At 46.8% G+C, this 26,312-nt stretch overlaps 1 long non-coding RNA gene across 1 annotated transcript; it reads left to right on the top strand.

Moving 5' to 3' along the window:
* Positions 1-1,081: 1,081 nt before the first annotated feature.
* On the top strand, positions 1,082-22,139 carry LOC140619092 (uncharacterized). Its single transcript, XR_012019008.1, has 7 exons — positions 1,082-1,198; positions 6,595-6,715; positions 15,056-15,120; positions 17,214-17,270; positions 18,367-18,452; positions 19,055-19,267; positions 20,762-22,139. It is a non-coding gene; the product is annotated as an uncharacterized lncRNA (long non-coding RNA).
* The last annotated feature ends 4,173 nt before the right edge of the window (positions 22,140-26,312 follow it).

Below are 26,312 nucleotides of genomic sequence, written 5' to 3' on the forward strand. Positions count from 1 at the left end.
TATGCTTCGCTCAAACCTCTCAGATGGCAGTAATCATGACAAGTGCTTACATAGGACATGTTTTGTGACAAACATTCCTCTACATGACATATATATTTCGCTTAATCCTCACAACCATCATATGAAACAGATACTATTATCATCTCTATTTTACAGATGGAAAATAAATCTCTCTATTTTACAGAGAAGTCAGGAAACTTGCCCAAAGTCATGCACCCAGCCGATGGCAGAGGGAGGACTTGAACCCTGAGGTCTGAGCCCGTTCTACATAATTACTCTCCTGGCCCTGTCACCAGCTCATTCTCTTTAGCTGTGACCAATAGTTTTTAATTTTGATTATTTGAACTTATTTTCATTTTCAAAAATTCCTTGACAATTCAAATCCCAATCCTCTGAAAAGATTTTCTCAAATAAATGTATAAAGTACAAAGCAGGGGTGCCCGAGTGGCTCAGTTGGTGAAGCATCTACCTTCAGCGAGATCACGATCTCAGGTTCCTGGGGTGGAGCCCAATGTCGGTCTCCTAGTTCAGTGGGGCGTCGGCTTCTCCCTTTGCCCCTCCCACTGTTTGTAATCTCCCTCTCTCTCTCTCTCTCTCTATGTGAATATGCATATATATATAAATATCAGAGGCCCCGAAGGGGTTGCCGCCGCGGCCCTTCAAGCTCAGGCCGCAGTCTCCGCCCCGCGGCCCCACACTCACGTCACCCAGGTGGAGGGCGTTGACCTGGGCCTGGACCAAGGGCGGCTGCGGGGACCCAGGCTGTGCGTGCGCTTCCCTCTCCGGCGCCTGGCGGGGAGGTGCGGCGCGAACCCGGCGGGCGCGGCCGTCAGCAGCGGGAAGCGGCCTCCCCAGGGCGGCCACGGCCCCACTCGCGGCCCCACACGCGGCCCCACACGGGCGTCGCTCCCCACCGCGCGCCAGGGCGGCCCGGCCCCCTGCGTCTCCCGGCGGGCCTTGCGGCGGCGGCCTCCGCGCGAGGGGCCCCGAGGCCGCCTGGGCCCCGGAAGGCCGCGCGGACGCGCCCGGAAGCCGGAAGCCGGAAGCCCGCGCCGGACCCGGAGCCGCGTGCGCGGTGGGCGGCGACGGCAGAAGCTTCGGGAAGGCGCCCGCGGAGGCGCAGAGGCTCTCCGGGGAGGCCCCACTACCCCGACGGGTCGCCGAAGCCGGCGCGGGACACGCAGTCGTCCCCTGAGGGGTAAGCCGAGGCCGGGCCAACCCGAACCCCCGGGGCGGCGGTGCGCGCGGCTGCGGCTGCACGAAGCTCGGGGTCCGCCCCAGAGACCCCCGCACACATGCCCCGGGGTGGAGGCCGGGTCGGGGCGTGAGGGGGGCGGGGGGGGCCCGTGGGGGGCACCGTGGGGGGCACCGTGGGGGGCGGGGGGACCGCGAGGGGGGCTGTGGGGGGCGGGGCGACCGCGGGGGGGGCCGTGGGGGGCGGGGCGACCGCGAGGGGGCGGGGGGGGCGGCCGCGAGTCCCCGGAGCCCTCCGCGCCGCGCGGCCACCTGCCGAGTCTGCGAGCGAGTCGGGGCCTCGAGGCCTTGGCGCCCGGCGGTCCCGGCCGCGACGTGAGGCGGGAAGGCGCCGAGGGCAGGCTCAGGCCCGCAGCCGCAGGTGCAGCCCCCGCCCCCGGGGCCTCCCGGCTCCAGGGAACGTCCTCCGTCCGCAGGTGGTTTCTCGTGCTCTGCGTCATGCGGACATTGTCGCCTCTTACACGGTTTCTTTCAGGTTTTATTTGCTCAATCGTGAGAGACACAGGGAGAGAGGGGCAGAGACACAGGCAGCGGGACAAGGCGGCTCCTCGCAGGGAGCCCGTCTGGGACTCGATCTGGGACCCCGGGGTCACGGTCACGCCCTGGGCCGGAGCAAGACGCTCCACCGCCCGCACCCCGCGTCCACAAAGTTGTTTCAAATGTTGAACAGAAAAGTGTTCCTTTCGCGTCTATGCGTATAGTTGACTTTAGGTAACATGCCCCTCGTTGTTGTTTCTGAAGGATTCCTTTATTGCCGAGCGAGCGAGCGAGCGTGCGAGCAGCGGGCGGGCAGGGACGGCGCCTAAAGCAGAGCCCAAGGGGCGCCCGTCGGGGATGCCAGGCCCTGTGGGGCCCGCTCAACCCTGACACGGTGACCTGAGCCAGAACCCGGAGCCCCATCGTGCCTCGACCATTGAGCTTGAGGCGTGGTGATCGCGCTGCGGGCAGTTCAGGCGGTGGCAGGAGCTGCTTTTCCTTTTGGCGTCCGACCTGCAGGTCACCGCCCCGAGTGCTGGGATTTTCTGGATCTTCCCTCAGGCAGTGTGGGAAACAGATGGTGAGCACATAGGCCTCCCTCTTCCCGACTGATGCTCTGGGCAGCTCTTCAGGTGGACTGGATGGTCCCAATGTCAAGGCACCACGGTTCCGTTACAAATAACTCGATTTGCAGCTAAGGGCAAGTAACAAAACACAGCTTTTTTTTGAGCGAGGTAAAAATGGGATATCTTTGAAGTAATACATTCGGAGGAATTTTAAATGTCCAGCATTGAAAACACATGACCTTTAACGATCTGAAGAATCACCGTGGTTTTCCTTTTCTTATTAAGTTCCTCTTAATGTGACGGACATATTGGATGACAACGTGATTATTTCCATCCAAATGATCGGGATCCCTGGGTGGCGCAGCGGTTTAGCCCCTGCCTTTGGCCCAGGGCGCGATCCTGGAGACCCGGGATCGAATCCCACGTCGAGCTCCCGGTGCGTGGAGCCTGCTTCTCCCTCTGCCTGTGTCTCTGCCTCTCTCTCTCGCTCTGTGATGTGACTATCATAAAAAAAATAAAAATAAAAATAAATCCAACCAAATGATCATCGCCTTAGCGTCACGTTAAAAGTCAGAACGTGTCACATCCAATGGTGTTGACAGCAACACCAGAAATGAATACACACACTCACGCACATGTAAGTGTGCTTAATGGTTGGAGAGGAGCAAACCCACGTACAGTGGACATTGTCCCCGGGATGTGTGCCAAACATGAAGTCACACTCATTTTTAATTTTAACGAGTTGTTTCGCAGGCAAAGCAGTGAGGCAGCCAACAGTCTGTGACTGACTTCTTTTTTTTTAAGATTTTATTCATTTACTCATGAGAGACCCGAGAGAGAGAGAGAGAGAGAGAGAGAGAGAGGCAGAGACACGGACAGAGGCAGAAGCAAGCTCCATGCAGGGAGCCCGATGTGGGACTCGATCCCAGGTCTCCAGGACCACGCCCTGGGATGAAGGCAGCACTAAACCACTGAGCCACCCGGGCTGCCCTGTGACTTACTTTTAAAAAGACCCAAGGGCCGCGTGTGTGCTCAGGGCTGGGGGTGGGGGGCACATGTCCAGGCCCGTGGTTACCCCCCCCCATCAGGCACTTGCCGCCTCTCCATCCTCACTAAGCCGAGGGTGTAGTTAATTAGTGGGAGGCTGGGGTGGCGTTGGACCCGCCGGCAAATCCCGAGGGGCTCTGGTGTCCTGTTACAGGCAAACCCACCCTGCGGTCCGGTCCGGTCCGTAGACTAAGGGAGCCTGGGCCTAACGGAGGCTGGGGATGTAACTGAATCAGGAACATCTTGCGCTCGCTGGCTCGATGTCAGATACGTAAAAGCTTAAGAAAAAAAAAAGATTTTTAGAAAACGTTGTAGCAGGGTTGGCGACGTCGTGCAATGGCATAAACAGGGTGGGACATTTGGTGTCACCAATCGGCAAAGTAACCTGTGCCACAAAATAGTTTTCAAAGCTTCTTAAAGTATTTTCTCATTCGAGGGGCACCTGTCTGGTTCAGACGGATGAGCACGGGACTCTTGACCTTGGAGTTGTGAGTTTGAGCCCCACACCAGGTGTACAGGTTACTTAACTAAACACGTGAACTAAATAAAAAAAGAGAGTGTTCTCATTTCAGGCTCCACCAGCCCTGTGTGATAGAGAAATGTGCAAGCATTTATCTCCAGTTCGCAGAGGGCAAATTTATCTCCAGAGAAATCCTGGAGCCAAAGAGAATAGTGCAGAAAGGGCTAGAGCCACAAGGCGTGACGGGGCCCCAGGGCCGCGAGGGGGTAAGACCTTCCCTGAGGAAGACTACAGAGGCAGAGAAAGACCTAGCTCCGGCCCCTCCCCATTCTCCTCCTGAACAGAGTCCTGCCTGTGGGCCAGAGAGCCTGGCCAAGGTTGACGTTGCCTTCCAGCCTCGTCCCCTCGTACCCACGGTGCCTTCAAAGATGGGCCCTGGAGGGGCCACTGAGACCCTGAGGAATTGAAGCGCTAGGGATGTGCATTTGACACACGCAAACCTGGTGGCAGATGGAGAGGAGGTGGGGGGGCCTGCGGGGAGGCTGCGTTGACCAGCTGGTGAGCAGTGGAAGCCATGGAGAAGAGAAGCCGCCAGGGGAGAGGAGAGGTCTACCGGGGAGCGCTGGCGGTCTCAGGCACTGAGTAGATGTGGGCGCCTAGTGGAAGCGGGAGCAGGACATTGTCACAGCCACGAGGGAGGTCGGGTGCCAGGACAGACCTCCTGCAAGGGTAGTTCTCCAACTTTGGCCTTCTCGAATCTTGTGGGATACTTGGAGGGCCTATGAAAATAGGGAGGTTAGGTCCCTACCCAGCAATGTCTGATTCCAGAGGCTGGAGCAAGACTCCACGTCCACGTTTCTAGCAAGTTCCTGGGTGATCCTAATGCTGCTGGTCCTGGGATCACACTTTGAGAACCACGGCCCTAGAGGGGCAGTGTGCTTTCTCGTGTTGACCCAAGTCCTAGGAGGGAGGTAGACACAGCAGCTGGGACGCAGGACTGCAGGTGCGCCAAAGGGCGGCAGCGAGTCGGGTCCGCGGTGCAGTGACTTCCCGGTGGGGTGCCCTCCTGAGACCTAGGCAGGTGCAGGGGAGGCTTGCCTTCAGAGCCACGCCCCCTCTGCAGTGCCACCTGTTTCTGGGGACTTCCCTTCCTCCTGTTGGGGAAGGGCCATGGGATATGTAGAGCCCAGCCCAGAGAGCGGGGAGGGACCTCAGTGGAGGTGCTCTAAGTGCAGGCAGCTCCTTCGGGGAAGGGGAGGTGCCACCATGGCGCGGCGGGCACGCTTCAGGTGTGCAGGGCAGCAGGTGCAGCCAAGCAGGGTGCAGGGACCGTCGGGTGTGCAGACGGAGGCTGCGTGGTCTCTGGCGCTCCGGGCGGCAGCTGCCGGGGCAGCCCCTGAGTCCTGAGCTGCAGCTCGGGGGGCTGTGGCTGGACTGTGTCCTGGGCGGGTGCGCGGTTGGGAGGGGGGGCACCTGCCTATGAGTTTGCGCTCACTTCCTCCTTGTGCAACTGCACAAACAGTTCTCGAGGTGAACCGAGCTGGAGGGAGCGGGACGGGGGCTCCTCTGGCTTTTCTGAGGATGCTCAGGGAACATGTCCACGTTCCTCTTCTCTGACCATTCCCTGCATGTAGGACGGTTGTTTAGTTGTCCCCGTTCTGGAGGAACATTCTCTGCTGGTTCCAGAAAGTAGGAGCCAGTCACAAACCGCGAAGAGGGCCGGGTTCTGGGCGGGATGTGCCCTGGAGGCTGATGCATCGCCAGAGCCTCTTGCAGGGTCTCCTGTTCAGTTGCCCGGAATACCCTGACTGAGGTCGCCCTGTCCTCTTCCTGAAGGTCCAGCCTCCTGGGCACCTCAGGTGCATTTGCATTCCGCTCCCAGGCCCTCCCAGTCTCTGCAGCCCTGGATTCCTTTTTGAGATCCCTTGGAATGTTGCTCTGTCACCACCATGGGGGGTTAACCACAATGGCACAGAAACCAAAGGTCTCTGCTGCTTGTTAAACTCCTGGGCGTGTCGGTATAGATGTGACCAGTCAAGAAATCACACGTAAGGGTTTTTATATTTTTTATTTTTTTAATAATAAACTTATTTTTATTGGTGTTCAATTTGCCAACATACAGAGTAACACCCAGTGCCCATCCCGTCAACTGACCCCCTCAGTGCCCGCCACCCATTCACCCCCACCCCCCACCCTCCTCCCCTTCCACCACCCCTAGTTCGTTTCCCGGAGTTAGGAGTCTTCCATGTTCTGTCTCCCTTTTTGCTATTTCCCCCTTATTTTTTCTCCTTTCACTGTTATTTATATTCCCCAAATGAATGAGACCATATAATGTTTGTCCTTCTCTGACTTATTTCATTCTGCATAATATCCTCCAGTTCCATCCACGTCGAAGCAAATGGTGGGTAGTTTTGAGGCCACATTCATTTGTGAAGTACCACTGGCGATGGGCAATAAGTTGTAGATGCTGATAATTTATTTGCATAGCCATTCAATAACTGGCATAGTGGGTTCATTTTTTGAAATGATTTTTATTTATTCACGAGAGACACACAGAGAGAGGCAGAGACACGGGCAGAGAGAGAAGCAGGCTCCGTGCAGGGAGCCCGATGTGGGACTCGATCCCGGATCCCGGGATCACGCGCTTAGCCCAAGGCAGGCGCGCTCAACCGCTGAACCACTCAGGCATCCCAGGCATAGTGGGGTTCAAAGAACAATTTTAGATCGGGTTGCGGAGAGGGGAGACTAGAAGCCAAACACACAAAACATCCTTGCCTGTTCTCATTCCAGGGCAGAGATTGAGAGACATGTTGCCTCAAAGTCAGGACTCTTCTGCAATAAAACGTAAAGAAGAGCTCACACAGAAAACAAGCCTCTGAGTCCTACAAGAAATCAGGCAAATGGGTCACAGGTAATTTAACATTTTAAATCTCCCTCTTTCATGTTTATGTGTTTTTCGTGGCGTCTGACTTTAGGCAACATCAGTAGGAAGAGATCGTATTTAGAGGAAGTATTTCCAAAGACGAGTGTGCAACCCAGGTGAAACTTACTCTGTTCAATATAGATTTTGGAAAGCAGATAGCACCTGGGTGTTTTGATAATTTGAGAAAGCTCTTATTCGTATCTCTATATCCTGCTGTGTTACTGGATCTGCATGTCCCACATTGAATATGTTTAACTCTGTATGCTGTATGATGTACATTTGTGATGTATTTCTGCTCTGCTAATGTGTGACTGACAGCTCTACACCATATGAAGAGAGGAGCAATTTGAAATGCCAGTCTGTATCACTGTGTCCCGCTTAGCTAGGCATTCAGGGTCCTCCACAGCAGAGCTTCTACTCTGTAGTCCTCCATTATATCTCCACATATACCTTTCTTGACCTAAACCACATCAATCTTCATTCCCCACATATGCCACAAACTTTCCCCCCTTTATGTGATTGCTCGTCCTGTCTATAATCCTGGAATGCTCTTCGTCCTGTCATTTCCAGCTCTTCAACTCCTGTCCAAAATTTGCTCCAAATGCTGTGTCCGTGCTTGGGGTTCAAGATGGCTGACTGAGCACCCACTTTTATATTCACCTTTCTCAAAATCCTAATGAATTTCATGAAAAAGTTTAGTTAATAATTTTTTTTTTATGATAGTCACAGAGAGAGAGAGGCAGAGACACAGGCAGAGGGAGAAGCAGACTCCATGCACCAGGAGCCCGACGTGGGATTCAATCCCGGGTCTCCAGGATCGCGCCCTGGGCCAAGGGCAGGCGCTAAACTGCTGCGCCAGCCAGGGATCCCCATGAAAAAGTTTATAATACCAAAGGTAAATCAATAGTAACAAAAAAAGAAACTTGATAAGTACTATTAGAAATTCTATACAAAGGAATGATTGACTTATTTCACTCAGCATTATACCCTCCAGTTCCATACATGTTGAAGCAAATGATGGGTATTTGTCATTTCTTATGGCTGAGGAATATTCCATTGGATACATAAACCACATCTTCTTTGGGGAATATAAGTAATAGTGAAAGGGGATAGAAGGGAAGGGAGAAAATGGGTAGGAAATATCAGAAAGGGAGACAGAACGTGAAGACTCCTAACTCTGGGAAATGAACTAGGGGTGGTGGAAGGGGAGGAGGTGAATGGGTGACGGGCACTGAGGGGGGCACTTGTCGGGATGAGCACTGGGTGTTATTCTGTATGTTGGGTAATGAACACCAATAAAAAATAAATTTAGTATAAAAAAAGGAAGTTCTATACAAAATCTTGTGTACCGTGAAAATGAATGTTTAATATACCTATGAATTCACTTGTCCCGCTTAATGTGCAAGATCTATATAAAGAAAACAGAAAACTTTGCTGATGGATGTAAACTAGGATCCGGATGGGAAGATTAAAGTGTGAAAGTGTCAATTCTTACAAAATAAATCCATGAATTCAATGCAATCCTAAAAAACTCAAGGATAATTTTCATGAAACTTGATAAGCTATTTCTTAGTACTTCTAAAAGTAAGGAAGTATAACTAGCCAAGTGAATCTTAGATGAGTGAGGACTGCTTACCCTACAGATATCAAAACATACTAAAGAGCTATAATGGATTTTTTTTAGTAAAAGATTCTGGCAAAATTGGCTATCCACATGCAAAAAAATAAAATAAAACTCTCGTTTATATCATATCCAAGAACATAATAATTTCCAGGTAAATTAAGGACTATATGTGAAGGATAAAAGTCCCAAGTTTTTTAGAAGTTTATATATGATATAAATATATCATATGTGAAGTTTATATATGATATATCATATATGTGTGTTTATATATATATATCTTCATGACCTTGTGGTAGAAGGATTTTTACTCTCCTAGTCACAAAGGAGAACCTTGATGAAGTTGACTACATGACAATTAAGAACAACTGTTCATCAAATGCCAGTACGAAAATAATAAAAAGACAGAGAGGGTGAGGATATTTACAACACACATTAACTATCAAAGGATTATTATCCAGAAAAAGAGGATTTATAGATGAGTGAGCAAAAGGCCAGCGACTTAACAGAAAAATAGGCAACAGAATTAAACAGACACTTCTCAAAAAACAATAGAATACGCAAATATCTAATAAACATATGAAAAGGAGTTCAACTTTACTAGCAAGTCACAAAATTGCAAATTAAAACCACAAGATGATACCGTTACACACCTACAAGATGAACAAAGTTTAGAAAGCTTTATCTCAAGTGGTAGCAAAGTTAGGAGGACACACAACTGATGAGAATATAAATTGATACCAATATTGGGAAGCAGGTAGCATGTTTTATTAAAGTTGAAGATGAGCATACTCCTTACTTACTTACATGGTCTCATCATTTAATTGTTTATGATTACCAGAATCAACATGCGAGAATGTTCATCTCATCTTGTTCTTAAATGACAAAAGCTGGAAATACTCCATTCTGCCTCAACAGTAGAATGGGTAAAACGGAAGTGTAGTCATACAATGGAATATTGTACAATAATAACAACAACAACAACAAAATAATAACAATCAACAAACATGATAGTAAGTAAAAAGTGAAGTTACAAAATTGCATATAGCATGAATATTATATAAAATTTAAAAACAGACAAAACTAAACGATACTGTTTAGCAATGCTTCAGGCCATGGTAAAACTAAAAATAAAAGCAAGGAAATAAATACCATCAAGGTCAGGATAAAAATGACCTTTTTGTACCTGAGTGGTCATTATATGGATGCTTTTTTTACCATCATTTGCTAAACTGTACACATAAGATTTAGATAGTTGTCTGTTTATTATACCTCATAATCAAAGTAAAGAATAAAAAACCCAGAAAGTAAAAAAAAAAAAAAGAAAAAAGAAAAAAAACCATGAAAGCCACTAGACGAACATACATGCTATTTCAATGGGTTGCTAAAAGTAATATTTCAAATTCAAATTCCAAATTCAATTCATTCAACAGGGAGTGTCAAAACTGGAAAGAAGGGATCGCCAAAGTTGACTGCAAATACATTTAAAACATCTCTATGGCCGCAGATACAACAAACAACTTGGAGAAAATATTCACAACGTCTACAAGACACCCATAGTATATGAAGAATGCCTACAAATCAATGTAAAAGAGATGTGGAAGGGCAGGCAATACACAGAGTGAAAGTTGCAAAGGATCAATAAGCATGAAAAAGTAATACATTTTATTAGGATTTGGTAAACTGCAAAATAGAAAAAATAATATGTAAAATGTAGGGTCATTTAAAGTAATCAGAATATAATCATCTATAAAATACAGATATACAAAACGTATTAAGCTATAAAATTATCACAAAATCTAAGAACTAAGGAAGTCATTAAAGGCTAAGTCTCCTTCTGGCTTTACCATTCTTAATGTACAACTTATCCTCATAGTCTCAAGATGGCTGCTGTGTCCCAGACATTACACCTGGGTTCTAGGCATAGAGAAGGGAAGAATGGCAAGAGGAGAACCGTACATGCCAGCTGGATTGGACCTACACATCAGTAAACTTGTACCTTTCCTAGAAGCCTAATCTCTAGAATGACACTTCAACCTTACTGGCAAAACTGTGACATAGTTTACTCCTAACTCTTGGGATTTGAGGAGGAGCATATCTTTTAAATGAAGATATTTTTGTGCCAAACTAAAATGTGGTTTTGTTAACAAGCAAGAAGTGGAACATATATCTTGCTTGGTCAACTAGTGATGCTGTGGGAAGGAAGCACCGAGACTAGTCCTTGGTACGTTGAACATGCTCAATAAACATTAGTTAAAGAAATGGGATTTTTTATATTATCATCTACACAATCCCCCAGAATGACAGTGAAGGGGGGGACCAAGATGAGAGCCGAGCATCAGCTACAGAGGAAACGAGGGCCCACGGAACAGAAGGCTCCTTGAGATCAAGGATGAGGTGGGTACAGTGATGCCGTGCTTGCTGCCTGAGGTCACTGAAAACCCTGAGAGCAGAGTCAGATACAAAGTATGAGATAGTTGTGATCCGTCTCTGGAATTGCGCTGTTCAGTGCCACCACCACCAGCCACATGTGGCTGTTTAGGTTTAGATTAAATAAAAAGTAGAACAACTCAGTTCTGCAGTCACATTTTGAATGTTCAGTAGTCACTCGTGGCTGGTGGCTTCCGTGGTGGATGGCGCTGGTATGGAATGTTCTTGTCGTTGCAGAAAGTTCTGTTGAGGATTGCTTGCCTAGAAGAATGGAGCCAAGGGAAAAGAGAGAAAGAGAAGGAGAGAAATCCCAATTTGCAGAAAAACAAACTTGTGCAGGAAAAGAAAAATAATCATAGTGTATGGGGTTCCTCTGTGAATAGCCTTTGCTAATCATAAGCATTGAATTCTGAGTTCCACAAATAGAAAGGACTTTCTGGGGAGGAAGCTGGGCTGAGATGAGGCGTATGTCTGGTAAGAGTGGGGGTTCGTAGGGAAGAGCTGTAAAGCCTCACATTCCAAGGTGGGAAGTTAACAGATAATGCCTGTGAGATATCAGAAATATCAGGAAAAAGTTACAGAGACATTTTGTTAAATGTGTACAGACAAATCATGAAAGGTTCAACTAAAAGAGTTAAAACGATGGTCTGTGTGGAGGGAGAAAGTAGAGGAATGGTGGGAACAGGGAGCATCAATTTAGGAACAAGCCTCACAAAAACTATTTGATTCTTAATGATATGTAGGTATGATTTGATTAAAATTATAAATAGAAGAGAATGAACTGCAAAAGCAGGTGCACCTGGGTGGCTTGGTCAGGTCAGCCTCTGACTCTTGATTTCGGCTCAGGTCCTGCTCTCAGGGCTGTGAGATGGGCTCCACGCTCAGCACGGAGTCTAGTCTGCATGAGATTCTCTGCCTCTGGGTCTCCTTCTCGTGTGCTCTCATTCTCTCTTTCTCTCCCCCCCCCCTCAAATAAATAAACCTTAAAAAAGAAGAGGAAACTGCAAAGACAAAAGCTCTGTTACAATGCCATCTTGTGCATCAGGTCTACTCTGGTCCCCAGACAGGATACTTCTGTTGTCTGACATTTAGGGACACGTTGTCTGAAACTCTGCTCCTGGCACCTAACTTCACCCTGCCTTGCTCTTGTCAATTGTGTAGGCTTATCGTCAAACTCCTGTTGGTTCATAAATTCCTGGACAAACTACTGTCTGATTTCAGAAGTGTCACAATATTTCAGTTTAATACAGAGTAAAGCATGAAGATTCCAATAAAATGTCGTAAAACGCTAATAATAAGGGACGCCTGAGTGGCTCAGTGGGTTCAGCGTCTGCCTTTGGCTTAGGTGTGCCTTGGCCTTAGTGCTCATCCAGGAGCCTGCTTCTCCCTCTGCCTCTGCCCTTCCCTTGCTCACCCTCTTTTTCTGAAATGAATAAATGAAATATTTTAAAATGGTGATTATAATTATTGCTAATAATATTGATTATTAGCTAGAATATATATCAAATAAAATAACTATTAAATATGATAATAAAAATAATAATAGCTAATGTTTATGGAGCACTTACTACGTGCAAGGCGTGTGATAAGAGCCCATCAATAGATCAGGGATCATTTATTCTTTTTCCACGGGAAAGGTCATACATAGGACAGAAATATAGACTGGCTCTTTCATGCCTAGGAGACAGAGTTCCAGGTTAGCATTCGAGTGTCTATGCTTATTTTTTTACTTTATATGGTTTTATCCTATGTGTCATAGAAAATGGGCCTGAATTCTTTTCCGATTTAACACCATCTTTTAAAACATAATGAAGAGTAAGTCAGTTCTAGTTTACATCTGCCAATGGAATGGTGTCCTATTACACACATATCCCTTGGTCATAAAACCTGTGAGAACATAGGAAGTGAACAAGGTTTAATTGGTTTAGATGGTTAAAAGTCCTGTTCAATTTTATTTACCACCGTCTGAATCACAGAAGGCGGAGAGGTACATATGTTTGAAATGTGGCAATGCTTCCTAACGTTTAGCTAAAAAAAGAACATGTTTAATTTTAAACCCATGTCAAGAAACCAGTGACCAAAAGGGGTTTTGCTTTAGTACAGAGGTTTATAGAGAGACCAAGTCAGTGAAAATTGTCTTCAGATGGAAAATTGCTGGGTCAGTTTTGTCAACTCAGTGTCATACACTCAGACTTACCTAATAGGGCATTATCTTCTCCTAGTAATTGACTGATTTAGATTGTATCTGCTTCTGCTGTTTGAAAATTGAACACTTTTGTGCTTGTGTTCACACTCTGCCTCTAGAAGCCACCTGGCTGAATTGTAAATCAGAAGCTGGGTTACCTAGGAAAGCGGCTCGGTATTGCTAGCAGGCAGCCTTACCCAGGGAGGGAGAAGATAATCAGTAAGGTCTCCGCATCCCTTTTTGGCTTAGTAACAGAAAAAGGATGGAGCCTATTCTCTCTAATTACGCTCTGTGGCCAGCTTATCTAGGGTCACATCAACCATTTCCCACTGTCATTTCTTTTGTTCATGATTTTAGACATTGGTTTTGCCAACTTGAGGTTTCATGGATTTTATTCCTTTCTTGCACCTGTAACTTACCTGTAGCTCACCTGGGGAGCTGTACAAGAGGGAATAGGTTTACCTCCATGAAAATGAGGCAAGTGACCTTAGGAAAGCAGCTACAGAAGGGTCACAGCCCCTCAAAGACATGCTTATTTTATCCTAGATTCTTTTGCACGAATGTGGTATTAAACAGGGTTGCAGGAAATGAGAGATGAAACCTAAACTGGAAGCCCGTATGCTGGAAGTTAAGTGCAATTCCATTACGTTTGAGTAGTTCTAAGCAAGCAGTCTGTTACCCTTTATCCTTTACTGGAATTGATGAACAGCTGCTTTTCAGGGGATCACTCAGTATATTTAGCTTCTGAAATTCGAGCGACTCAGGGTCTGATTGGCTGCCGCGGCCGTGTGGTCACCTGGAGACTGGGCATCGCGCTGGCTCTGCCTGGGGCTCTCGGGAGGGGAGAGTCTGGAGAGGCTTTGCTGCTGAGGAAATTGATGTGCTAGAGGACAGCGAAGGCTGCTTGGTGGCTTTTTCTCGTAATGTTCTTGCTGGAGACGTTCTGCAGCTTCCCTTGAAGTGTTTTCCAAAGCTTGGTATCCTAACTGGGGAAATCGCGATGGGAACATGACTAGCGAAGTCTGTGGCCCTGTCGCCCTCCCGGGCCCTACTCGCATCTGCCCTGTGCTGTGAGGTTAGTCAGGCCCTGGACTATCCCCTGGTTGCTTGACCCGGTGGACTTTCTCATTTAACAGAAAAAAATCTCAAAAATTTTTGCCTTTTTTTTTTTTTCTAAATGTATGAGTATGAAAAGGGCTCTAAGATCTGGCTTCCTATATATTTATCCCATCCTACTGGGCCTCATCTGCCTCAGAAGGGGCGGCGGTTTCGCTAGCTTAACAAAACTAGCCATGGTGGGGTATTGGTCTACACGGCAAATATCTTTAGGCAATGAAAGGGACAGCTGCTCCAGGTCATCATCCACTTTTATCAAGCACGTCCCACTCTCTGGCATCAACCTAAGAGGCCCCGGGAGACCCTTTCCCTAGCTCCCGAATTAGAAGCTTAGACCCAAGGCCCACGATCTTTGATGCGCTTCAGTCAATGGTGTAAACGTGTCTTGTTTTTCAGGTTTGAGGAAGGGCTACAGACACAAAAGAGAAAAATCCATACAAGCCAATGGTGTTTAGGAAAAGAATAACCCCATTGCCTTGAGGTTTCTATTTTTCTTTTAAAGCTACTGACAGATTGTTTGTATGTGTCTGATTTCAAGTAGGAAAGCATTTTAGAGACCTACGGCACCCTCGTAGCATCCTGGTGCTGGCCCAAAACTAACTTCTGGAAGCCGAGCTGACCTCCCTTTAACTAATACTTTGCTTAAAAGTGTTTTTCTGCAAGTATTTAGCAATTTAAATAACGTTTCTCTGGATCCAAACTCTCGCTTTCTTACCTCCACTTCCTTTCACAACTTGAACTAAATTGATCGTGTAGCTAGAAGTAGCCATACCTGGCATGTTGCTGAGGGAATCCAGAGAAAGGCATTTGGGGCCCGAGTTCTTTAGACCTGTACTCAGATCTCTCCTTTCACTTAGCCTACAAAGATCTAGGGATGTGTAGCGTGGATACGTCTTAAATTCTTTTTTTCTGATGTTCTGATTTCAGTCCGAGGGTAGATTCTAATGTATCTTTCATTTGTCTGGAACCTGAAAAGTTTGTAGGTGCCACTACTACTCAGGGAAAATGGCAGCTGATGAAGAATATGAGGAGGTGGTGGAGGTAAGATGAGAAAAACGGACTCTGACAGCCAAGTATTTTATGTAGCGACAATCAAAGCCGTACTGTAGGTGAATCAATCATTTGCAAAATAAAATACATCATCTATTATAACTTCACAAAGCATCGTTAGGAGAGCATGAGAAGGGAATATTTTACGTTCAGTTTTACTGTAATCATGTGGGATTTAGAATTGCAAAGAAATAATCAGAATAATCTGAATAATCAGAATAATCATGATTAAGCGCTGACACAGTTATAAATTAAATTGCCTTCCCTCTGGTAGTAATGCCAGTAATACTTTATAGCCTTCAACTTAAAAAATTCCCTTGTTTTTCTTAAAATAACGGCGTTCAGTGGTCATTGGAAGTTGTCCTCGGTGTTAGACTTGAGTGATTTAACTAGATGCCAAAAAAATGGAAGGGGCTATTTTTCGGCATCTCATCCTCGCCATTTTGTTCCTATTACTGACCAGCAGTTGCTTAACTGCTAGACTCCCTGCCTGGGAGTGTTCACCCAAGGTCTCCCTGACCTCAGAAAAGATGTCACAGAGAATGGAATGGTGGCAAATCTGGGAAGATGGTCAGGGAAGAGTTCAAAACCAGGAACTAGCTTTAAAAACATCTGTTAGGGGTCTCAGACATCTAAATAAAATCATACTATCACTCTTGACTCCAGTTGAAATTTGGAAAGAAAAGAAAAGAAGCAAGGATGCACTAACCAATTAGGGACATAGCTCTAAAAACTATGTGGGATTTGGCACGTAAGTTAATGCCAACCATTTGGGTATTGTTGCTTTTTTATCAGCTTATTTCTAAGCTTCATCTGCCAAGGGTGAGAGTCCCACAAAGGTAAAGTTGGATAGCTACCAAAGGACTGCTTTTCCCTGGGTGCTAAGAAAATCCAAAATCGTGAATCCTTCACTCTGATGTAACATCCCTTCTCAAGTCACTGACAATGCTTTGTATGGCCAGAGGCGGGGTTCTCTGTGGCTCACCACCAAACAGCCGCCCCCAAGCGGCCAAACGCTATTTCCCATGTGATGAAGGCTGAGCCCGTCATGGAGGAACCCGGTGTCCTGCAGGAGCCCAGGCATCTCTGGCTCTGCCTAAGGACCCAGATGGGTATTGGGGTCGAAGTTAAGAAATGGTGCGGGAGCAGGGGAAGCACAAGACGGGGGACCCTGGGCGAGTCCCTGCTGATGGACTAGAGCTGGTGGCCTCGGGGCAAAGGCCAAGTAACTTGAAAGAGTTGGCTGACCCGGGGGACAGGCGGGACCCTGGCTGCAGGAGGTCTGGTCCTTGGCTTTCCCCTCTCCCCGAGCGTCTTCTTTGGTGGCAGAGAAGGGACACGTGAAGCATAGAACGAGGTGCACTGTGTGGCCTGAGAGAGCGAGCCGAGTGGCCCGCGTGCCTGTCCCGGGGGCCTGGGTGGCGGGGCCGGGACTGCGGCCCCCCGTGTCTGTGGCCACCCGACCGCACCTGCTCCTGCGGCGGGCGGTGACGCCGGGAGTACAGAGTGGCTCTGACCTTGGGTGGGGCCTGGGGCACCTTGCAGGTGGCGGCCTGGCCTGCCCGCACCTTGTGCCACCCGGTCCCTGCCGCCCTCATACCCGGCCTCGGGGCTCCGTCTCCTCGCCCCGGAGGGCCACTCGTCCCCGGGACATCTGGGGGCCTTGGGGACGAGGGTGGTCTGGGTGCTGCGTTCCTCTGGCTCTCCTCTCTGTGCCGCCCTCGTCCCCGGCCCTGTGACCGCCGCCTTGTTGGTCACAGCGCGTTACCCGAGGTCCTTCCTGTGCAGACAGCAGCCTCCCGCATCGTCCTGCCGCCTCGCTGCGAACAAGGCCCTGGCTCCCAGAAGAGGTTTTCCTGGCCTCCAGGGAAATTGCCGCCCATTAACGATGCACCCGGGGAGCCCCTTCCTCCCCCTGCACCCCACCCAGGCCGGCGGCCCTCACGGGACCGCCAGCCGCCCCAAGTCGCCTGGGCTCAGATAATGCCCCTCCCCGCGGGAGGCACGCGGGAGGCGCCCCCAACTGCGGGCAGTGGACAGGGCCGCCTGCTGTGTTCTCACGCCCGCTCTGCCTCTGTTTGCAGTACTAGGTGGAGGAAGCCATATACGAGGAGGTGCCGGGGCAAGTAAGGGCCAGACAGGTAAGGCTGCCTGAGGTGCACGCTGAGGCCGCCAGCACCTGCCACGGGCTCCCGGGGCTCTGAGCTGGCACGCGCGGGGTCGGGGGGCAGCGACCGTTCCTTGCCTGCGCCCCACAGCTGCAGGAGCCGGCGAGAAATGCTGCCCCTGACAGGCCGTGTCCCTGCTCTTGCTCTCCAGCACACCCAGGGTGCTTGGGCATCATTCCCCACCATTCGTGGGGCGCTGTTGGCGCAGTGGGTGCTAATTGCAATAATGCCAGAGGCTGCCAGCACGTGGTACCCGTCGCAATCCCAGGGCCTAGGACGGGTGACTTGCAGGGTGACCAGCAGCTTTGTCGTAGAGAGCTGTAACCTGTTGGGTACCATCTCTGCCTTTGCCCCCGATGGTGCAACGAAACGTTACTGAGGTTTTAGCACAAAGCCTTTCCCATGAATATTCCAAGGTGGAACTTTTTTTAGGGTGAAAAAGCTCACTCATGCTTCCTTTCTGGATAGATCTGTTTCTCTTGAGCACGGCACACAGAGGATGGCTGTCACAGGGCTTGGAGCTGCATGAGACCTAACATTTGCAGCTGCTGCCAGTCGGTTAGTTTCTCCCCATCCCTGTTTGCCAGCAACGGCAGCAGAAAGCAACCCATCAGCAACGACCTGATGACACCAGGGGAAGTTGTCCCAGATGTCGGTTTCCTTGTTGGTTCAGCTTCCCTTTCCATAATTGATGCAAGGACTCTTGCTTTGGTAGAGATGATACTAGCTGTGAAGGAAGTCCTGCCATCACATGGATGGACCAGTTGCCTGCTTACCATTTTTTCTTACATACGGTACTTTTAACCTTGGACCAGACCTAAACTTTGGCCTTAGTTTCTTCTGTACACCCTGGCGTAAGAAACCGTAATTTCCCACCTACTGCATGTGTACGACTGTTACAAGGATGATTACCCCCTTATGTTGCCGTCCTTATCCTGGTCCACCTAAGCATTTGTTAGCATAAATGGCACTCTAGTTCACATTAACTAACTGACTAAGCCAAAAGGATGGTAGTCACTTGTGATACTGATGTGATTCATTCCTTTAAAGTTCATTATTCTTTGCCTAGGACTGCAGGGGAGAGGCCTGAAGACCTGTGGAAAAAGCAAGCAGGTTTTTCATAGACTCATTTAGAGTTAATATGAAGTCAACAAGGTGAGCTTTATTTGATCTTCTTAATTGTTTGTTCCCTGATGCCAAGTTTGCTTTGGCTCTACCCAAACGATTTGAGAAGATTGTAAATGTTTAAGAAGATTGTGTTTCAGGATCCCCGGGTGGCGCAGCGGTTTAGCGCCTGCCTTTGGCCCAGGGCGCAATCCTGGAGACCCAGGATCAAATCCCATGTCGGGCTCCCAGTGCATGGAGCCTGCTTCTCCCTCTGCCTGTGTCTCTGCCTCTCTCTCTCTCTCACTGTGTGCCTATCATAAATAAATAAAAATTAAAAAAAAGATTGTGTTTCTGAGTTTTATCCAACCTGAAAGTGTTTGGGTTCCTTCCTACCAATGGAATTTTAAGGCACTGTAGCAAATGAAGAGGGAGTGACCTCTTGATTCCACAGCCTCCTGAGCAATCAGCATTCAGATTTCTGTAACGTGATGTATACAGTACATGGCTTGCCGCCTTGGTCTGTTTCAGACATGTTGAAGCACCCCTAGGGTGCAAGTCTGACTTGAGGTCAGGATAATGCGTATGCAACTAGATCATGCCATCACCATTTTTATTTCCATAACCATTGGAACTGCATGTCTCATTTTCAGACAATAACAGAAATCTTTGAAACTACTACCACAAGGACGACCACATTGGACTATGAACCATCAGGACCTTCCAAACCAGCATTGGTGTTGCACAGCCAGTACCAGCCAATCCAGCGGAGAGGAAGAAGGTTATCTGGAAGAAATTGGATTCTTTGAAGTTCATGACCTGTGTACATTGTACACAGCCAGAAGATGCAGGACCTCTTTGGCCCGGTGAGTTTCTAACATCTTGTGCCAATCTGGTTTTATTATAGAGAAATTACTGATCTCCAGTGACTCTGTTTTGGGCGCCAGCTAGATTGTTCTTCAACCTTGTAGGAGACAAAAACTTATCTGCAGAAACATAAGCTCTTGTGACTCTTGAATCTTCCCTTCATGTAATTCATTTGCACCATTGCAGTTTCAGAGAAACCTCCTTACTGAAATCATTCCCACAAAATAAACAGGAGGCCTATTATGAGGCATTTATTGATATTTATTCACAGTTTTCTGGCTAATCTAGAATCCTGAAGTCCTAAATACAGATTCAATTGAAATCCATTCACAGAAGCTAAAGAACACCTCTTTACACTGTGTCTGAGCAGGATGCCCCTTAAGTAGACTAGTTAAAAATATATAAAAAGGTCTTTAAGAGTCATATAGGGAAGAAGAACCTGTAGTTTAGAAAACCAGGGTCAGGTGCATAATCACCGCTGCTGAAAGTCCCCGGTCCTTAACTTTCCATGTACAGTTACGGTGCGGCCAGAGAAATGGACACACACTCCTCCGTTCCCTCAAATGAAGGCTTTGTCAAATTTCCCTCCAAACTTAGACCTCTCCATTCAGGGAGGTCTGAGGTAACGTTTTCCAGAAATTACAGTGAAGACACGGACACTCCCAAGCAACATTTGGGCCCTCCCAAGCAACATCACACTAGAAAAAATCCTTTTGCCCCCAAAGGGCCCTGTCTTTGCTGGTTACTAGGCATCTGCAGCCCCTACTGGCAGAGGGAGAGGCCCCCGACAGCAGTACAACAGGCCCAAAGCTCTCTGCCACTTGCAACCTCAGCCACTGACCATCAAAAACTTGCCATGGGCAGTATAGAGAGGTCTGACACACATGCACAAAGATGAACCTAAATCCACATGCCTTTTGGTCAATCAGAGGTTCTGCTCCTACAGATTAGACTGACAGCTCTTAGTGTTTTATTTATTAGAACTCATTGTATATGTAGCAGAAATAATAAAATTGCATTCCTTTTCAAAATACTCCATAATTCAGACTTGCCATTAATTCAGCTGGTGTCTCAGCTATCCAAGCCATCGAGATTCAGCTGCAACGTCAGCATTGAGTATTTTTGCATTGTGTTATCAATCAAATCTTTTCAATTTCTATATATATATTTTCTAAAACTGTTGAGGTTCAGGCTTTTTATGTGTGCATTCAGACAATAAAAACTTTGAATCATATTAGGGCATTTTCGAGACCATAGCTTGTAATAAAATTTCTACTGTCTTAAGTATCCAATCATGTTAGGAATAACAAATAGCAAATCTATTATAATTTTTGCTGTGAATCGAGTAGGGGACAAAAAGAAAGCTGTTATAACTGATAATTGTTGGAACTTGCTGGATTTTTTTTTTTTTATCACAAGGGGATGAATGCATTGCCTGAAATTTCTGCTACCGTCTTGTCAGGTTTTAGGCTAATCTCTGCTATTCTTTTCAGAATAAATATAGGGAGAACTGTGAGAAAGCAAAAGGACAGCCATATGCCATCACGACGGATACACCAGAACTTCCCCAAATGAAGAAACTTCAAGATCGAGGCGGGACAAGATGGTGGAAGAGTAGGGCCAAGTCACCTGTCCCCACCAAATTACCTAGATAACTTTCAAATCATCCTGAAAACCGATGAATTTGACTTGAGATTTAAAGAGGGAACAGCTGGAATGCTATAGTGAGAAGAGTTCATTCTTCAGGTAGAAAGATGGGGGAAAAAAAGAAAGAAATAAGAGGAATCCAAGGGAGAGGAGCCCCACCAGGAGTCGGGCTAAGGCCCCAGCGAGAGCCCCCAGGGCGGGAAAGCCCTGTCCTGGAGAAGCAGGAGCTGCACCAATCTTCTCGGACAGAAAGGAGGTCGCAGGGAGTTGGAGCAGGATCCCAGAGCAGTCGGGATGCCCTCAGGCTCCCTGGGACACTAACAGAGGACCTGCACCCCAGGAGAGCACCCCACACCCCGTGGTCGAGCTCCCTAAAGGGCTGCAGCACGCGCCCGGCTGGACCCAGAGCAGCTCGGAGGCGGCTGGGGAAGAGGCTCCGCGTGGAGGGGGCTGTGCGACCCCGGGAGCAGCTCAGAGGCAGCTCCGGCAGAGGCTCCACACGAAGGGAGCTGTGTGGCCGGGAGTGCAATTCCAAGAGCGCAGGCCCGGGAGCACAGGGCACCGGGGACACAGCCCAAGATCCGGCGCTCACCCCCGAATAGGCAGAAGCCAGGAGGGCACAGGACAGCAAGAATACTCCTGCCACCCGGCGGCCCCGAGCTGTGCAGATCGGTGACTCCCGCCCCTGGAGCATCCAGGCCCCTGCAGACTGAGAGCTCCGTAGTTACTGTGGAAGCTGACTCCAGGGCTGGAGAGCTGGCCGCCACCAGTATTGTTCCTCCTGGGGCCTCCCAGGATAAACAACCCCCACTGAGCCTTACAGTGGCCTCACAGGATAAAAAGGTTAAACAACTTTCACTGAGCCATGCACCAAGCATGGGGGCAACTCCCCCAAGTGCTGACACCTGAGAATGAGCACAGCAGGCCCCTCTGCCAGAAGACCTGCTAGACGGACAGGGGAAAAACAAATTATTGACCAAGCAGCACTGGAAATTTCCAGGGGAAGTTGAGGGATTTACAGTATACAGAATCAGAGGTTACTCCCTCTTGTTTTTTGTTTTCTTGTTTTCTGTTTTGCTTCCCCCCTTTTTTCTTCTCTTTTTTCCTTCTTTTTTTTTTCTTTTTTTCTTTTTCTATTCTTCTTTCTCTTCGCTCTTTTTCTCCTTTTCCCAATACAAATTGTTTTTGGCTGCTCTGCACTGAGCAAAATGACTAGAAGGAAAAACTTACATCCAAAGAAGGAATCAGAAACAGCCCTCTCAAAAAAAAAAAAAAAAAAAAAAAAAGAAACAGCCCTCTCTCCCACAGTTACAAAATTTGGATTACAATTCAGTGTCAGAGAGCCAATTCAGAAGCACAATTATAAAGCTACTGGGTGGCTCTCGAAAAAAGTATAAAGGACTAAAGAGACTTAATCTAGATGTAATCAGGCTGAAATTAAAAATCAATTACATGAGATGCAACCCCTACTAGAGGTCCTAACGACGAGGGTTAATGAGGTGGAAGAACAAGTGAGTTACATAGAAGAAAAGTTGGTGGCAGAGAGAGAAACTGAGGAAAAAGAAAAACAAAAGATCATGAGGATAGATTAAGGGAAATAAATGACAGTCTGAGGAAGGCAAATTTATGTTTAATTGGGGTTCCAGAGGGCGCTGAAAGGGACAGAGGTCCAGAATATGTATTTCAACAAATCATAGCTGAAAACTTCCTAATCTGAGAACGGTAACAGGCATTCAGATCCAGGAAATAGAGAGATCCGCCCCTAAAATCAATAAAAACCGCTCAACACCTGCACATTTAATAGAGAAGCTTGCAAATTCCAAAGATAAAGAGAGGATCCTTAAAGCAGCAAGAGACAAGAAATCTCTAAATTTATGGGGAGAAATATTAGATTAACAGCAGACCTCTCCACAGAGACCTGGCAGGCCAGAAAGGGCTGGCAGGATATATTCAGGGTCCTAAAAGAGAAGAACCTGCAGCCAAAATACTTTATCCAGCAAGTCTCCCAATAAGAATAGGAGAGAGAAAGAGCTTCCAAGATAGACAGAAACTGAAAGAATATGTGACCTCCAAACCAGTTCTGCAAGCATATTAAAGGGGACCCTGTAAAAGAAAAAGGAAGTCCAAGGAAACAATCCACAAAAACTGGGACTGAATACATGTCATGATGACACTAAACTCCTATCTTTCAATAGTAACTCTGAATGTGAATGGGCTTAATGACCCCATCAAAAGGCGCAGGGTTTCAGACTGGATGAAAAAGCAGGACCCATCTGCTTGCTGTCTACAAGAGACTCATTTTAGACATAAGGACACCTACAGCCTGAAAATAAAAGGTTGGAGAACCATTTACCATTTAAATGGTCCTCAAAAGAAAGCAGGGGTAGCCATCCTTAGATAAACCAAAATATATCCTGAACACTGTAGTGAGAGATGAAGAGGACACTACATCATACTTAACGGATCTATCCAACAAGAGGACTTAACAATCCTCAATATATATGCCCCGAATGTGGGAGCTGCCAAATATATCAATCAATTAAAACCAAAGTTAAGACAAACTTAGATAATCATACACTTATACTTGGTGAGTTCAATGTAGCGCTTTCTACATTCGATAGGTCTTCTAAGCACAACATCTCCAAAGAAACAAAAGCTTGAAATGATACACTGGACCAGATGCATTTCACCGATATCTACAGAACTTTACATCCAAACGCAACTGAATACACATTCTTCTCAAGTGCACATGGAACTTTCTCCAAAATAGACCACATACTGGGTCACAAATCAGGTCTTAACTGATACCAGAAGATTAGGATCATCCCCTGCATATTTTCAGACCATAATGCTTTACAAGAAGAAGAAGGTTGGAAGGATTTCAAACACATGGAGGTTAAGGACCATCCTGCTAAAAGATGAAAGGGTCCACCAGGAAATTAAGGAAGAATTTAAAAGATTCATGGAAACTAATGAGAATGAAGATACAACCATTCAGAATCTTTCGGATACACCAAAAGCAGTCCTCAGGGGGAGATACATCGCAATACAAGCATCCATCCAAAAACTGGAAGGAACTCCAATAAAAAAGCTAACCTTGCACCTAAAGGAGCTAGAGAAAGAACAGCAAATAGATCCTACACCCAGCAGAAGAAGAGAGTTAATAAAGAATCCAGCAGAAGTCCATGAAATCAAGACCAGAAGACCTGTGGAACAGATCAACAAAACCAGGAGTTGGTTCTTTGAAAAATTAATAAGATAGATAAACCATTAGCCAGCCTTATTAAAAAGAAGAGAGAGAAGACTCTAATAAAATCATGAATGAGAACGGAGAGATCACTACCAACACCAAGGAAATACAGACGATTTTAAAAACATGAGCAGCTATACGCCAATAAATTCGGCAATCTTAGAAGAAATGGACGCGTTTTTGGAAAGCCACAAATTATGAAAACTGGAAGAAATAGAAAACCTGAACAAGGTGATAACCAGGGAGGAAATTGAAGCAGTCATCAAAAACCTCCCAAGACACAAAAGTCCAGGACCAGATGGCTTCCCTGGGGAATTCTATCAAACGTTAAAGAAGAAACCATACCTATTCTAACTAAACCTGTTTAGAAAGATAGAAAGAGATGGAGTACTTCCAAACTCGTTCTGCGAGGCCAGCATCACCTTAATTCCAAAACCAGACAAAGACCCCACCAAAAAGGAGAATTATAGACCAACATCCCTGATGAACATGGATGTAAAACTCTCAACAAGATACTAGCCAGTAGGATACGACAATACATTAAGAAGATTATTTACAATGAGCAAGTGAGATTTATCCCTGGATGCAAGGCTGGTTCAACACTCATAAGACAATCAGTGTGATTCATCATATCAGCAAGAGAAAAAACAAGAACCATATGATCCTCTCAGATGCAGAGAAAGCATTTGACAAAATACAGCATCCATTCCTGATCAAAACTCTTCAAAGTGTCGGGATGGAGGGAACTATCCTCAACATCTTAAAAGCCATCTACGAAAGCCCACAGCAGATACCATCCTCAATGGGGAAATACTGGGAGCCATTCCCCTCAGATCAGAAACAAGACAGGGATGTTTCCAGTCTCACCACTGCTATTCGACATAGTCCTAGAAGTCCTAGCCTCAGCAATCAGACAACAAAAAGACAGGAAAGGCATTCAAATTGGCAAAGAAGAAGTCAAACTCTCCCTCTTCGCCAATGACATGATACTCTACATAGAAAACCCAAAAGCCTCCACCCCAAGATTGCTAGAACTACAGCAATTTGGCAGTGTGGCAGGATACACAATCAATGCCCAGAAATCAATGGCATTTCTATACACCAACAATGAGACTGAAGAAAGAGAAATCAAGGAGTCAATCCCATTTACAATTGCACCCAAAAGCATAAGATACCCAGGAATAAACCTAACCAAAGAGGTAAAGGATCTATACTCTAAAAACTATAGAACACTTCTGAAAGAAATTGAGGAAGACACAAAGAGATGGAAAAATATTCCATGCTCACGGATTGGCAGAATTAATATTGTGAAAATGTCAATGTTACCCAGGGCAATTAACACGTTTAATGCAATCCCTATCAAAATACCATGGACTTTCTCCAGAGAGTTGGAACAAATTATTTTCAGATTTGTGTGGCATCACAAAAGTCCCTGAATATCCAGGGGAATTTTAAGAGAGAAAGCCAGGCCTGGGGGCATCACAATGCCAGATTCCAGGTTGTACTACAAAGCTGTGGTCATCAAGACAGTGTGGTCTTGGCAGAAAAGCAGACACATAGATCAATGGAACAGAATAGAGAATCCAGAAGTGGACCCTCAACTTTATGGTCAATGAATATTGGACAAAGGAGGAAAGAGTATCCACTGGAAAAAAGACGGTCTCTTCAATAAATGGTGCTGGGAAAATTGGACATCCACATGCAGAAGAATGAAACTAGACCACTGTCTTGCACCATACACAGACACAAACTCAAAATGGATGAAAGATCTAAATCTGAGACAAGATTCCTTCAAAATCCTAGGGGAGAACACAGGCAACACCCTTTTTGAACTTGGTCACAGTAACTTCTTGCAAGATTCATCCATGAAGGCAAGAGAAACAAAAGCAAAAATGAACTATTGGGACTTCATCAAGATAAGCTTTTGCACAACAAAACCAACAGTCAACAAAACTAAAAGACAACCTACAGAATGGGAGAAGATATTTGCAAATGACATATCAGATAAAGGGCTAGTATCCAAGATCTACAAAGAACTTCTTAAACTCAAGAGCAAAGAAACAAACAATCCAATCATGAAATGGGCAGGAGACAGGAACAGAAATCTCACAGAGGAAGACATAGACATGGCCAACAAGCACATGAGA

This window comes from Canis lupus, chromosome 27 (assembly GCF_048164855.1).
Source record: "Canis lupus baileyi chromosome 27, mCanLup2.hap1, whole genome shotgun sequence".
NCBI lineage: Eukaryota > Metazoa > Chordata > Mammalia > Carnivora > Canidae > Canis > Canis lupus.